Below are 14,917 nucleotides of genomic sequence, written 5' to 3'. Positions count from 1 at the left end.
AAATTGTCCCTTCTTGGGCTGCCCAAGCTCTTTGCAGGTGCCCATGTCCCAGCTGAGCCTTTTCCATGCACAGCCCGGTGCCTGGCAGGGCTGCAGCGTCCTGAGGCTGCCCTGGGGGACAGAGGGGACATTCTGGATGGACCAGAGATCACAGCAGGGCTGCCAGGCAAGCAGGTCTGTGAGCGAGCAGGGGAGAGAACAGCAGAGCTTCTCTCTCTTCAGAAAAAGAGAAACAAGGGTCAGTATGTAGGATTAAAAATTATTAAATCGATCAACACACTGACATGAGTGAACTGCTGAGTTTGTTCGTGTTCTGATGTGACCTCAGCGTCTCCACAGAATCAGCACTTTGCCAGTCACCAGCAGTCTGGCAAATGAAGATAATTTTAGGGAAGTACAGTGCAACTTGTGATCTGATATGAGAAATTATGAGCATGGGCAGAGAATTGATATCAGGCACTGCCTCCCTCCATGGCCTTGTTGGTCACAGCTGGGGGAGAAATTGTTTGGTGGCTCTTTTGTTCCTTTTTCCCCCTAATAAACAGTAGGGTGCTAAACTTTTTCTGAAGTCCTGCATTCCAAATTTTAAATCCCTTTACGTGTGCCTTCACCAGCTCACCCCCCAGGGGCTGTATACTCAGGTTACTTTTTACCTTTGGTCTGGAGCAATCTCATTGCTCTTTTTCTCACTCAAAGCTGTTTCATCTTTGTTCCTCTTGCCATCTACAGCACATCAAAACTATGTCAATGTCAAAATGTCAAAAATATTCCTTAACTATTAAATTCAAAGAGCAACTTTGACTAGGGACTATCCCCCCCAAAAAACTGGCCCGTAAATATTAAATAAATATTTAAGGCTAGCAGCTGAAACTGTTCCCAGCCAATAAACCACCTCAGAAACCAATATTTAACAGATGCAAAAACAACAAGAGAAGTCTGTTCTTGTCATTAACTTTTAAGAACATTCTGGAACTGGGTTCAATTTCCTGCTTTTTCCTTTCTCCCACTTCATCTTTTAGAAACGATTTTAAACACATTATGTATTTCCTGCCAAAGTTAGCAAACAAAATGCTGCATTTACATCAGTTTATCTCTAGGGAAGGAACCCTCAGAGGAGAAGCACAGGGAGCTTTGACTGTGCTGTAGCTGGTGGGTGTTGATGCTGCAGCTTTTGCTTGAGCTCTCTCCAGCAAGATGTGACTTCCTGTGCATTGTGATACTTTGAACACACAGAAAGCTGATGAAAATACACACTTGCCTCAAAAAAGAGGGTTTTTCACTATCTCCTGTCATCTTCCCTTCCCTGCAGCACCAAAGCCTTCCCATCTCAGCAGTTTCCCAGTAACTCGGAACTCACCAAAGCTCCTTTTGTGCCAAAGCTTTCTTCTGGCTGCCTGTGATTTGGCACAGCTCCACGTTTGACGACAAGATTTGTTTTCAATCCTTTGTAGCTGTGAAAAAGCAGATTTTTCTTTTGAAGGGAGACATATGTTTTGGGGTTTTTTTCTGGAGACGTTTTTTACTGGCATCCCCTGCTTCTCTGATTAGTTTTGCAGCTCCTAGTTACTGTGTAAATACTGGCTTGTCTGAGCATGTTCCGTGTGGTATTTCCTACAGTTGGAAAGAATGCATTGACTGGGAAGATAAGAGGTGAAATCAGCTCTCTCCTTTATATTTTTGCATGTGTGTATGCCTCAGATTTTTACTGATGTTTTTAAAAACAGCTTTAGCTGGAGGTGACCCCAGCCAAGAGCAACTTCAGCAGTGGGATGCTGCTGTCAGGCTTTGCTGTGCGAGCAACACCCCGTGGATTTGGATAATATTCTGCATTCATCCAAGGAATGTCAGTTATGATGGCAGCTGCTGTGCTCACAACTCCATCATGTGCCCTACTAAGAGGATGATAAGACAGGGAGAATCCAGAGGATGTCCCAGCTTTTGTTCTGCTCAGGGCTTCAAACACGAGCAAGGCAGAGCTTTATCTGTTCCTGTAATTCACTTTGTGAGTGCTGTGAAATTGGGTAAAATTCCTTGCTTTTCCACTTATCCTCTCTTTGTTATTTAGCAAAAAGGAGGTGATGTGTTCACTGGGAAAAAACAAGCCAAGTGGAAGGTTGACATTGCTGTCAAAGGGCAGGGTGACCAGCCTGGAGCCCAGGTGGGAGCAGCTCTGCACTTCTGGGATGTCAGAGCAGGGAGACGGACCAGATCTCCCTGAGTCCTCATCCCAGGGCATCTTTCCTCATTGCAGAGTGGCTCTTCCCATTCCAGGGCATCTCTCTTCACACCTTCTCCTGTGGGCTCACACAGTGTTTGATCCTGCTCTCAGTCACACCTGAATCCCTGCTTTCAAGAGAGCAAGGAGCTTCAGTTTTGAGTTCTATTTAGGGGAAGTTTTTTCTAAAAGTTTCTAGTCTTTATGATTATAAGCAAAAACTTGATAATATAAAATAAATGTTTACTAAAATTTCAGGTGAAGCTTTTCCCCCTTTGTGGGTATCACTTATTTTAAGCATCACAATTTTTTAAGTGTAAGCATTTGAAATCTGGGCTGTAACCATTCAGGTTCTTCGGGTTTTGGGTTATTTGGAGGGAAAAGTCTGATAAACCGACAGCAGAGGGCAAACGCAGCCTGCACACTGGAGCTGCAGCATTTGGAGCCTCCCAGCCCCAGTTTCTGCTGGGACAACCCAGGGGAGGGGCAGGTGCCACTTTGGACAAAGACAGCCTGGACTGGGAATCAGCAGCAAAACTCTCACAACAGCAACAACTCACTTTCCTTTTCATTTTCATTCTTTTTATGCAGCATCTGATGGACTTCAGTGGGCTGTGATGCTCTGAACTGAGGCCTGACAGTGCATTTCTTGCAACCTCTCAAAATTACCTCAGCAAAGCCATAAAACACGTTTCTTCTTACCCCACTTACTGCTGTTGTGGTTTGAATTTCAGCGAGTACCCCAAGAAAAGGCTCTGTAGCCTCTTCTCCCACCCCAGTGCAGAGCAGAGCCAACTGCATGCTGTTCCATCAGCATTTTGGTTTATATTGAATCTGACTCCTTTTTCTGGTTTATATCTTCAATTATTCGTTCATTCTTTATAACTCTCCCAGATTTGCTTTTAGCAGTAATGTCAGGATTGTGAGTGTTGGTTATTTCTGGAAAGCACTCAGAGGGTGAGGTGAGACCCTGGCACCACATCCTTCCATGCCCACGGATCCCTGTGGTCTCTGAGAATTCCTCCTGAAGAAACAGACTCAGCCTAATCTCATTAACGTCCCTGCTCAGAGCCTGTGCTCAGACATCCCCAGAATTTCAGCTTTTCAAGCCTAACCAAACAAGGAATTCCAGAGTGGAGTCGCAAAGTTCCCTTTTCAAGCTGTTCCAAGCCAACGTTCTGGCCTGATGAGAGGTTTCAGTGCTGGGAATGCAGAGCCTGCCCAGGAGGCAGCCACAGCTATGCCGGGTGCACGAGCGACAAGAGCCCAAACTGCAGAGCCAGGGCTCGGGGTGGGACCTCTGAGAGGGGAGAGAACACGATGTGCAACCTCAGCAGCGGGAGGACAACGCTCAGGGAAGATTTGGGAAGCTGTGAGAGCTGCCAGGAAAGCCCAGGGCTGGTCCCAGCCTGCTGGGATGGTGGGAGAGCCAAGTGGGGCAGGAATGTCTGAGCTGGGGCAGGCAGAGCCCACGGCAGGAGACGCTCCTGGGTGCCTCAGGTCGGACCTGTGCCTAGTTTGGCTCAGTATTTCCTCAGCAAGCTGTTGGAGCTGACAAGAGCCAGGAGAGTGACAGATTGCCACTGTGTTATGCTGCACATCTCGGAGTGTTAGACCACAAATCTGCTGAGAGATGAAGTGAAACTTTATCACTGGGCCAAATCCCACTTCTGCAGAGTGTGAAACTCCCCGATGAGGGAGCTGAGGGTGAGCTGAGGCAAGGAGGAGCAAATCCATCAGGATTTGTGTTTTAGATCTGTAGGAGCAGCATGAGCCAGTCACGTACACTTCTGTCCTGCTGACTCCACAGCTCCTGCCTCACCAACCAAAGCAGGAAGAGGCTTGGCTTTTCACTCCTATGGCATTTTAGAGGCACCAGCTCCCAAAACACGGAATTTCCCCTACTGAGATATTCCAGCTACCACCTCCTCATTTTAGCACATCAGACAACAAGCCTATTCAGAGCAGGTTTAACAAAGGAATTTTAGGTTTTTTCTGGCAAGGATATTGCAAAGTTTCTCTTCTAAGAACCTGCCAAGGGAGGTGCAGCTGACCCCTCACATGGGGTTATCCCATGAGGAGCACATGGTCTGGGTTTGAATCTTCTTTTTCCCAACCAGAACTTCCTGCTTGCACACATGATGCTGAATGGGGCAAGAAGTGCCCGGCTCTGCCACGCTGTGGCACTCAGAGCTCCAGGGTGGATTTCTGGTGGTTTTGCAAGGCAAAGGCAAGTGGCTTTGGTATTTACTCAACCCTGTACGAGGCTGTTTGGCGTCTGAAGGTTTGTTTGATATGGACTCACCTCCCAGAGGCTTCAGTTTCTGCTGCTTTGCACTGTCACTGTTTAGGAAATATTTCACCCAGTAACCCACAAGGTCTAGCAAAATTCAGGAAGTGCAGATGTACGTGAACCAAAACCAGAAATTCCTCCTAAGTCTCAGTGTTTTGAAATTTTTACACCCTCCAGACGTGCTCCAAGAATCTTACAAGCAACCCACAGCTCTGGCAGCCACACTCCTTTATTCTCTTGCTGCTTTGCTCTCCATGCCAGGCTTTGTGGGAGTATTGAGTTCCCTCACTTCTGGAGAACACGTCCAGCTAAAAGGAAAGAAAATAGTATTTCTTTTGTTGATTTTTTTACAGTTCCTGACTAAGCAATTTTCATGGAAAACCATCTTCACAGCAATTCTCAGTTAGCAAACAATCGAAGCCCAAATGTAGACTTCGATTGCAAGCTGGATGTGACATGAATTTTGGAATGAGCATATGGAGGGAAGAGGCAGCTGATAAAAAACCAATTGCACTGCTCTGAAATCTGACAGACAAGCCCCAGTCCTGCACCCCCTGGAATCTGTGACAAAACACTCCCTGAAGTTAAAAGAGAGAAAGATAAAGGCACTTAATAAATTGGGATTTGATTTGAACCCCAAGGAGCTTGTGGGACCACTAAGCTTTGAAGTCATTCTTAGCAGTACTTATCCTCTCTCAAATCAGCTGCATAATAAGACTGAGACAAATGGGCTGCCCCATTAATGGTGCCATGTCACAGTTGCTGAGATAAAACACAAATTTCTTCCTCCACAGGTAATGTAAGATATCAGTGTTCATGTAAAACACCCAGAAACAGGGGAGGAGTCTGGTTTTTGCTGGCACCACTGATAACATTTCCTCTTTTTTTTTTTTTTTTTTTTTTTTTTGGTTTTCAGTCCTAGCAGACGAAATTCCTAATTCCTTCCCACGTTGCTGGGAAGCAGCAGATCCTTTTTCCACGGGCTGTGCCATCCCCTCAGTGCCTGAGCTGCACTGAGTGCTGAGAACAGCTTGGATGCAGGTGGGAGGCTGCCACTAGGCTGCCCAAGCTCAGGGAAGGATTTGTTGCAACAGAGACACGCTGCCTTTGCTTGGCTGGCAGCCAGAAACATAAGGGAATATCAAGCTTGTATTTTCCTACGATGTCCTAAAATAACAGGAGTAATGTGTGTCAGGATAGAATGAGACCTTCAGCATATCTGGATTTTATGCTGCCTGCCAAGTGGTGTCTGGCAAAGGGCAAGTGTTCTCTTGATGTGCTAAAATACAGATCCATCACCCAGTTATTGGGGGAAAGTGTGTTAAGATAGCAAATAGCTATCCATGGCCCATTTGGGTTTTTTTCCTATCATTAGGAGGCTGTGTGAATGGAATGTGAAATGAAAAGGGGGGGCTGCCTGCACGGTGCAGTGGAATGTGAGAGAGCCCAGCATTGCCATGGAAACCTGCTGTAGTAAACGGGACTCTCCAGCTGCAGAGGAGGATTTATAGTGCCAGGCTGGGAGTGGGCAATGAAAATCACCAAGGTGCAGGTAAAATGGCACATTTCCTTCCACCTTGTCTCCCTGCACTGCCAAGTGAGAAAGGAAGGGTACGTGGGCGGTGACAATTACTGCTCAGAGTGATGAGGTGCCTTAAAGCCTGACCTGAAACACTCAGGAGCTGCTGCAAAGATTCTTGTGGATCTTGGTGGGAGCAGGAGCAGCCTCGTGCTCCCTGTGCCCCAAACCAGAGCAGCAGGCACAACCCCTGTGTCCAGCAACCTCAGAGGGACGAGAAGCAGGGTCCATTCCCTGCTTGCATAACCCACAGATTGGAGACTCCACAGCTCAGGGATGCTCCCAATTTGTTTTTTTGGTTTGGAGCTGGGGAAGAGTCCAGCTGCTAAAGCTCCCAAACCAGCCTGTTACATCTAAAAGTGAGACAACATTTGCTGTGAGCCTCAAGCCCTGCTCTGTAACAAGGGATCAGATAAATGGGGAATTATTTACTGTGTGCAGATGCCCCCATTTATTGACACAGCGATCTATGGAGTGCTGTGAGACAGCAACAACATTATTTTTGCAGTGCTGCCTTCATCACCATGGATTGTGAGGTCCTGAGTGCCTGAGCCCATAATTTCCTGGATCAGACACCACACATCTGTGTGTTCCCATTCCCAGCTAAGGGCAGTGGTTAAATCTGCCTTTTGTGGAACCACCATGGGGCCAGGGTGGGCTTTAGCTCCTCTAACCAATTTGCCTTTTTGTCCTGTCCTGTCCTGTAAACCTCAAAATCTCCTGATTTACCATGGCTTAGTGTGCAGGTTGCTGCACACCCGGGTATATTTGTGCCACTAAATACAAAAAGAAAAAATTCCTTCTGAGCTGGAAAATGCAGAATCCTTGGTGGCAAAGTCTCAATGCTCTGTGCCCTCTGTGAGGGTGTTTTATTGTGCTCCACAGCTTTTTCTTCACACGTTACTTTGTCCTGCTTCAACCTTTCAACAAGGCATCAAACAGCTACCAAGAATGGCAAGGTTTAGCTCGTTCCTCCAAGAAGAATGATGTGTTCAAAATCCAAACAGTCCAACCAAAAGCTGGGAATTGAGTCCTCCTGAGCCCTGCCCACACAGCAGATGCTGCCAGACAGAGTTCCACTTCCCTGCTGCATTTATTCCTCTCTGGAGTGCTCTCCTTGGACCTTCAGCCTTCAAAATCCCTCCTTCCACCTTTCAGCTCTTTCTATCTGCTCAGCAATTTGCAGGCCATTAATCTCAGCCCTGGCATCAGAGCTGCTCTGCCTAGTCCCAGCTGGGACACCAGCACGACTAGCAGAGGTTATGAGAGCAGAGGAGCTTTATAAATCCCACTTGCTACGAGCAGCCCCTGGAGTTGCTGACCCTCTGCTCATAAATTCACCTCATTCCCCTTGATTATATTTGTTTCACCACTAAATGCCAATGTCAGTGGAGAAGCAGCAGGCTAAGCCATCACAACAGACCATCTCCTGCCTTGTTATGCTCTGTCAAGTCAGGTTGCCCTCAGATTTGCTGGAGTTTCACTCCTGCTGTCCCCTGGGATGCCAGGCAGCACAGTCATTTAACCCAGGATCATTTCTGTCTGACTGGAATTTGTTTGTCTGGCCTTATTTTTATTTTTTTCCTCTCTGTCTCTTCAGATAATCATGCAAACCAACAAAAACATTGCCTTAATATTGACAAAATTAATCTATACGGAGATAAGTACAAAGGAAAACAGATAGCAGTGCCTGCTCATCTCCAGTGGAAAATAAACCCTGCTTATGTTGGAGGCTCGATTCCCTACTAATGTAAAGTGGTGCAGCAACCAGAGCTCTCCCAGTTTATGTAAGCAGGGAAGCTGACCCCGAGGAGTTTCTGTTTGCTTGCAGCTAAGGGTGGGTGTGTTAGAGAAACAGCAGATCCTGGGCACCTGGAAGGAGGAGAGGAGAGGAGAGGAGAGGAGAGGAGAGGAGAGGAGAGGAGAGGAGAGGAGAGGAGAGGAGAGGAGAGGAGAGGAGAGGAGAGGAGAGGAGAGGAGAGGAGAGGAGAGGAGAGGGGAGGAGAGGGGAGGGGAGGGGAGGGGAGGGGAGGGGAGGGGAGGGGAGGGGAGGGGAGGGGAGGAGAGGAGAGGGGAGGGGAGGGGAGGGGAGGGGAGGGGAGGGGAGGGGAGGGGAGGGGAGGGGAGGGGAGGGGAGGGGAGGGGAGGGGAGGAGAGGGGAGGGGAGGAGAGGGGAGGGGAGGGGAGGGGAGAGGAGAGGGGAGGGGAGAGGAGAGGAGAGGAGAGGAGAGGAGAGGACTCTTTCTCTGCCCCTTTGTTTTGCCCATGTGCAATGTGGTGTGGAGATTGTTCACCTGCAGTGATGGCTGGGTTGGATTCTGGTGAAGGGTGTTTGGGTTCAGTGACCAACCACATCCAGCTGCGTCTCAGACTCTCAGCAGAGAGTCACAAGTTTGTGAGTTAGGTAAGTAAGAAGTAAGTACGTAGACGTGTATATATTTACACTTTATACATTAATACTTTATACATTATATATAGTATATTATACATCTATATAGTATTAATGCATAATGTATAGTTAAACATACATAGTTATAGTTATACATACATACATAGTATAATTATATAATTATAGTAGAAATACTACTATATAGTATAATTATAGTAGTAATACTACATTAATACTTCATACATTAATACTTCATATATATTTTATACATTATACTTTATACATTAATATACTTTAAATACTATATTAATGTAATACAGTATAGTTTTGATAAAGCTATCCTTCAGGTGAACAATCTCCATACCACATTCCAAATGGGAAAAATAAAGGAGCAGAGATAAAGATGGTTTTCTCTCCTTCTTCTCTGTGCTTCTCCAAGAAATGCTGGGAGACAGAATTGTGTCTGTCCAGAGAGGTGAATGTCACAGACACCCGTGTTTGGTGGCAGTGGGCACTTGGAGCAAACATTCCCATTCATTCCCCCCCGGGCCGTGTGGGCTGTTAATTGCCCATGGGATTGATCACCACAAACACGGCGCTGCAATTTGCCAAGCCAGGGAAAAGCTCAAATATCGTCCTGATCAATGGGTAAAAGGAGAAGAGTGTTTCACAGCTAACAGGGCAGATTGTCTAATTAAAGATCTGGCTTATCACAAACACTGGGTGAAGCTGCAGCAGCCCCAGAACTTGTGTTTGAGCCGCAGCATTTTTAGGCACAGTTCTTCCAGACACCACCTAATGCAGGCTGCACTCTACTCCTGTCAAAAAAGTTAATTGTGCCACTGTTTAATTACCCACATTTAAAAATCACTCCTTATTTCCAGGCTGAATTTGCCTCACTAAAGGTTCTGGGTGTGTCACTTTCTCCTGGACTAAACCAATTTTTATTCCCAGAAAAATTCTTGTTCATAAAGTTAACTCTCACCTAAGATTAAGTCAGATTTTAAAAGTCACTTAAGCAAAATGAACCAATTCACCTGAAAATTTTGTGTCACTCCTGTAGGTGATATTTACAGTCTTGGCTGCAATGGTGCTTTGATAAAAGTTGGATTGATAAAAGTGTTGGATAACACTGTAGCAAGAGTAAATCCTCTTGGACACACTGAAATTCCTTCATCAGATAATTACTTTTTGATGCATGTTACTAATTTTCCCATCCATTTAAAATAAGCTACATTAATTTTTTTCCTTTTTTAGGGTACTATTTTTAACAGAATGTCATGCAAGATTAAGTCAATTGCTTTGAAGAAGTCTAAATATATTATGTCAGCAGAATTATCTTTATTAACTGAAATTATATGAAAGAGTGGTTCTTTGATGAACAGTTTTCTGGAGCAAGGGATTGACATTCCTCAGCTCTTTTGACTGCCTCCCATATTAGCATTACACCAGTATTGGATTAATGAGGTACTTGGGTAATCCCACTTACATTTATTCTAAGATATTTCATGAAATCCCAGAATCACGGATGGGTTTGGGTTGGAAGGGACCTTAAAGATCATCCAGGGACAACTTCCACTGTCCCAGGTTGCTCCAAGCCCTGTCCAGCCTGGCCTTGGACACTTCCAGGAATGGGGCAGCCACAGCTTCTCTGGGTACCCTGTGGCAGGACCTCCCCTCCCTCACAGGAAGGATTTTTTTGGGTCTTTGAAACTTTCCTCATGTTCTGCTATTTGCTCAAAAATCAGCACTAACAGTACCTGCCAGTTACCAGTCCTAAAATGAAATGAAAATTATTCTTTTTATGCTGCTTTTAATATTCGACTAGGATGCTAAGAACATCCTTACCTTCAAATGCAAGCAATGTAGAAAAATGTGGATAAAGTGAGCAGAGCTGAGCTGTAAATGGTATTTTTGCACTGCCTCTCATTGCTGAATAGAAACCCGATGGGTTCAGACCTGAGCCTGTGGTCTGACACAGTTTTGGTGATAACCAGAATTTGCTTCCTGCCACCACGTGCAGGTTTGGGGACAGGAGGGGCTCTGCTGCAGGAGCCTCGGTGACCTTGTGGTTGGTGACAGAGCAACTTCTGCTCCGCCTGCCTCTGGTTCACAGAATTGTTGGGAGCTACAGAGAAACGAGTTCCACCCCGAGTGTCTGGAAAGCACTTGCAGAAGCTTGACTAAATAATGCAATTACACTGCAAATATTGACAGTCTGTTTAGAAACAAATCCAAACATGCTTGTAATTAATGTCACTACCAACAGTTACAACTTAAAAGGAAATAAAGCCCCCTTCAAAGGTGAAAATGTTTATTTCCCCCTCTGGGCTTTCAACTCTTAACACAATATTACTCTTTATTTCAGTCAATGCCAACAGGAGGTTTTCCCAGACTTCCAGCAGAAGAATTTTGGGTTTTGTCTGTTGGCTCCTGGAAACTGAAGTTGGTTAAACAAATCCACTGCCAACACTGTAAATAGAAGCTGATCATGAGTGAGCTCTGGGATGTTTGTCTGAGCAAGAGAGCTTTGATAAAAGATACCTCCAAGAAGAGGTCCCTGGTACTGCCACCAAAGCTTCCAAGGCCAGAAAAATCCAGGGTGTTTCTCGTGAGCCCCATGAGAGCCTCCCACCACCCCGCTGAGTTCTTGGTTGAAGCTCTCTTGGCACCACCAGGCTGTTGAATTCTGCTGCAGGAACAGAAGAGCTGCTCCCAGGCAGTGAGAAGGGATGGGAATTTACCAAGGGGTGAGAAAGGAGCAGAAATGTTCTTCAAGCAGGTCCAGCTTGCTGCAGACATCACTGGGTGCCAGAGTGAGCTTAGTGCCCCTTAGGAAACTGCTCCAGAGAGGAGATGCCAGGGCACAGAGGAGGTTGGCACGAGGCAGAACTCTGCCACAACATCAGCTCCTGTGCTTGAACCTTGCTGAGTTCAAAAGCCTTCCCAGGCACTCTGCAGAGTCATTCCCAGGCACAGAGCAGGATTTCAGTGGCAGAGGAGCTGCCGGGTGGTGGGTACAAGGGATACAGGACATTAGCAAAAAGGCATCAGGACAGCCCCTTCTGGCCCTGCCTAAAACATCCCCATCTCCCCAGCAGGCCAGTGCCAGCCCACAGGGCTCCATCTCATCAGACTCTCTACCTTAGGAGCAAGGGCATTTTAAGGGTCTCTTGCTATTTATTTAATGAGGCATTTGCAGCCAAGCTTGAAGGCTGAAGGAAGCGGATGAGCTCTGTCGCTTTGTTTGTCTCCTCTGAGGCCCAGAGGAACATTAATGAAAAGGAAATTCAGGGACATCAGAGACACAGGATGTATAAATATGCACAAAGCAAAGGCCAGATCCTCAGGTGCACCCAAACACGAAGGGATGGAACTTGTGAGAATCACTGAGGTCTTGATGAGTCTTTTCAATGCTGGACCAGCAGAGAGGGATGGGCAGGAGGGTGGGGAAAGAAAGGTAAGAGCCCACTGGCTGTGTCCCTGCCCAGGAAGGGTTTGCATCCAGCTCACCCATCCCCTAACTGGGCACCCGAGCTCTCCTGAGCCCCTCTGTGCTCAGCAGAGGTTCAGGAGTGCCTGCACACAGCTGAATTATTCAGAGGAGCTTGTTACTCAGAGCTTATTCTGAATGTCTGTGCTCCAAGAGGTTTTTAAAGAGACAATCACAGTCAGCAAAACAACTCTTCACTCTCAGATGATCCTCTTTATTTCAGGTATGAATAATATTCCTGGCTGTGAGTCTCTATTACAGGTTATCTGCAGATTGTAATAACCTTTTGTGCTTCTACTTTGGAGATAAAATAATGGTTTCTCACTGAGTCCTTCCCTCTCATCAGAGGAGTTTTGTTGCTTTAGGATCAGACTCAGTGGAAGGAAGGATTGTAAAAGCCCTTGAAAACTGTAATTTCTTTCCAGCTCCTGAAAAAACAGCTGTGTGGCACAGCAGTTTTATTTAGACCTGTTCAATCTTTCAGCAGCATGGAGGCTTCTGTTCCCCAGGCACAGACATTGAACCTTGCTCTTAATTTGTTCTTTTAACTAAAGGAATAGCCAAGCACTCCTGCTGAAACCCATCCCTGCTCCTCTGCACTTTCCCACGTGGCTCTGGGCTGTTCTGAGGAGGATGTTGTTGCAACTCATGTAATTATGCTTTATGAAAACCCAAAGCCAAGGCAAATGTTTCTGGTTCAGACAGGCCGTGTGTGGCCCTCAGACCCTCCAGGGGCATTTTTATTATTCCTTTTTTCTTTCACAAAGCAAACTCCTCTCTTACCCACCTTCACACGGCTGTCAGGCTCATTCAGACTCCTGTGCTCACTGCCCAGTGACACATGAGAGATCTCCAGCCATTGTTCCTTCCCCAGGAGGGATGGGTAAAAGTTATTTTGTTATCTCCACTTTACAAACTGGCAGGAGGCAGCAGTGGCAGTGATGTTCCACAGGAAAGCAGCCCTGCCCAAGGCTGCACACCATCCCCTCTCCTCCAGCTCCTGTGCTGGATCCAGCTGAAAAATACCCACGGTGAGCTCTCATCTCCTGCACACAAAGGAAGCTACATCCACTGGGGTATTTTGTTTTTAAAAAGGTGATAACTTTCCCCAAACTAAGTTGGTCTCCATGTAAATTTACAGCCATGAAATTGATATAAGCCAAGACAAAATTTCTTCAGTTTGGCTGTGTGGTTCTTTTTTTAGGCCGGTTTAAACCCAGAACTTCCTTTCAGGCTGTGTTTAGAAGGATTTAGAAAATGGAATGCAGGACAATAGCAAGGTGCTTTTGGAACCTGCCAGCTTGGAAAAAAAAAAAAAAAAAAAAACAACAAAAAAAAAAAAACCAGTGCAAAATGTGGTGATTAATCACAGCTGTTGCCAGAAAGAGAAGACAATTACAGTGCCAGTTCTGTAGTGATTTCAGCTGGGGTCTGTCAGCTTCGGAGCCTGAATTGCAGAGCTCTTTTTGCACACAAACCCCAGCAGAGGCCCCCAGCAATCCATTCCATGAGCTGCAGGAGAGCTGCCGTGCTAATTAAGATAAATCTTTGTGTTTTGGAGGGAGTGCCTGGCTCTGGCACTGTCTGGCTGTGTCTGGATGATGAAGACATGGAGGCAGTGGAGGGACGTTCCTATGTCCTGGCAATTCTTAACTGGTGGGCAAAATTTACTGTTGACTTCTGTCTCTCTGCCTTCCCTTGAGCTTTCTGTGCCTTCCTGCTCTCAAGGCTGTCTCTTCCACGTGGAAGGAAATACGGCAACACTTGGAGCTCTTTCATCTTGTGTTGTGGTAGCTTTGGGTATCAATTTATAAAAGAAATGTTAAAAATTGCCCAAGAAGACTTAAGGATCCTGCAATCCTATTGCTTAGAGCTGGGATTCTGCCTGTTTGTGAGCGAAGGTGCAGAGACACTCAGGAACTGGGAGGAACAAGATTCTGAGCTTTAAGATTGAAGAAACAAAGGTGTTGGAGATACAGGGGTGTGTGAGGTCAAAGGAAAATGAACCCTGCATTGCCTTTGCTGGATTCTGGCCCAGCTGCGTTGTACCCTGCCCTGTTCTTCAGGCTCCACTCCTCCTTTTTTCCATTCTGCAGCAGCCCTTCTAACGTCTAAAGATTCCAGCTCCACTTCTTGATCTTATCTGCACCAAACAAATCAATTCTCATACCTTTCTCTGGTAGGTCACACTTGACACATTCATCTGGAGCCTCTCTAATTGCTCTGGGTCCTTCCCAGCACATGTGCACACAGTTCACCAGAGGAATTAGTGGCATTTCTGAAGTACTGAGGTTTCTTTCTCTCTGTAGTCTTATAATTTTCCTGTTTCATTGCAGCTGAGCAATGGATCCGAGTTGTGGCTGAGGTCCAAGTGCTTGCAGGGAGCTTCTTGGCATGAACGTGTAGGGTTAACCAAACCCAACCCACAGCAAAGCGATTGAATTATTTCATCTAATGAATTCAAATCTATTGTGACCTATTTGCCACTTGTATGGGAAGAAAGAGAAGCTGAGTTTGTCAGATGATAAATTATCCATTGCAAATTCATGAGTTTGGAGGCCAGAGGGGACCATTACACTCATCTCAGCCTGACCTCCTGCACAAGCCAGGCCCTGGAATGTGACCAAGCCATTCCTGTGTCAGTAACGTGGGGGTGACCCGCTTGCCCAGAGCTCTGTGGAACACCAGAGAACTGGCTGGAGCCCAAACTGGAAGCTGGCTTTCTCCCTCCTTTCCCCTGCTCCCCTTTCCAGCCTTGTTTCTCCAAAGGGCAATTCCTCTGTCTTCCCACACTCGCTGAATGCCAGCCCAGCACTGGGGCCCAGCTCAGCTTGGCATCCTCAGTGCCTGGGGCTGAGAAAGGGCAGCACAGGCTGGGCTTCATCTTTTGCACTCATGTCCTTGTCTGGAAGAGGGGGAGGCAAGGACAAACACCCCCCCTGAAGTGC

Source organism: Lonchura striata, chromosome 22 (genome assembly GCF_046129695.1).
Source record: "Lonchura striata isolate bLonStr1 chromosome 22, bLonStr1.mat, whole genome shotgun sequence".
Classification (NCBI taxonomy): Eukaryota; Metazoa; Chordata; class Aves; order Passeriformes; family Estrildidae; genus Lonchura; species Lonchura striata.
This window is presented reverse-complemented; position numbering follows the sequence as displayed.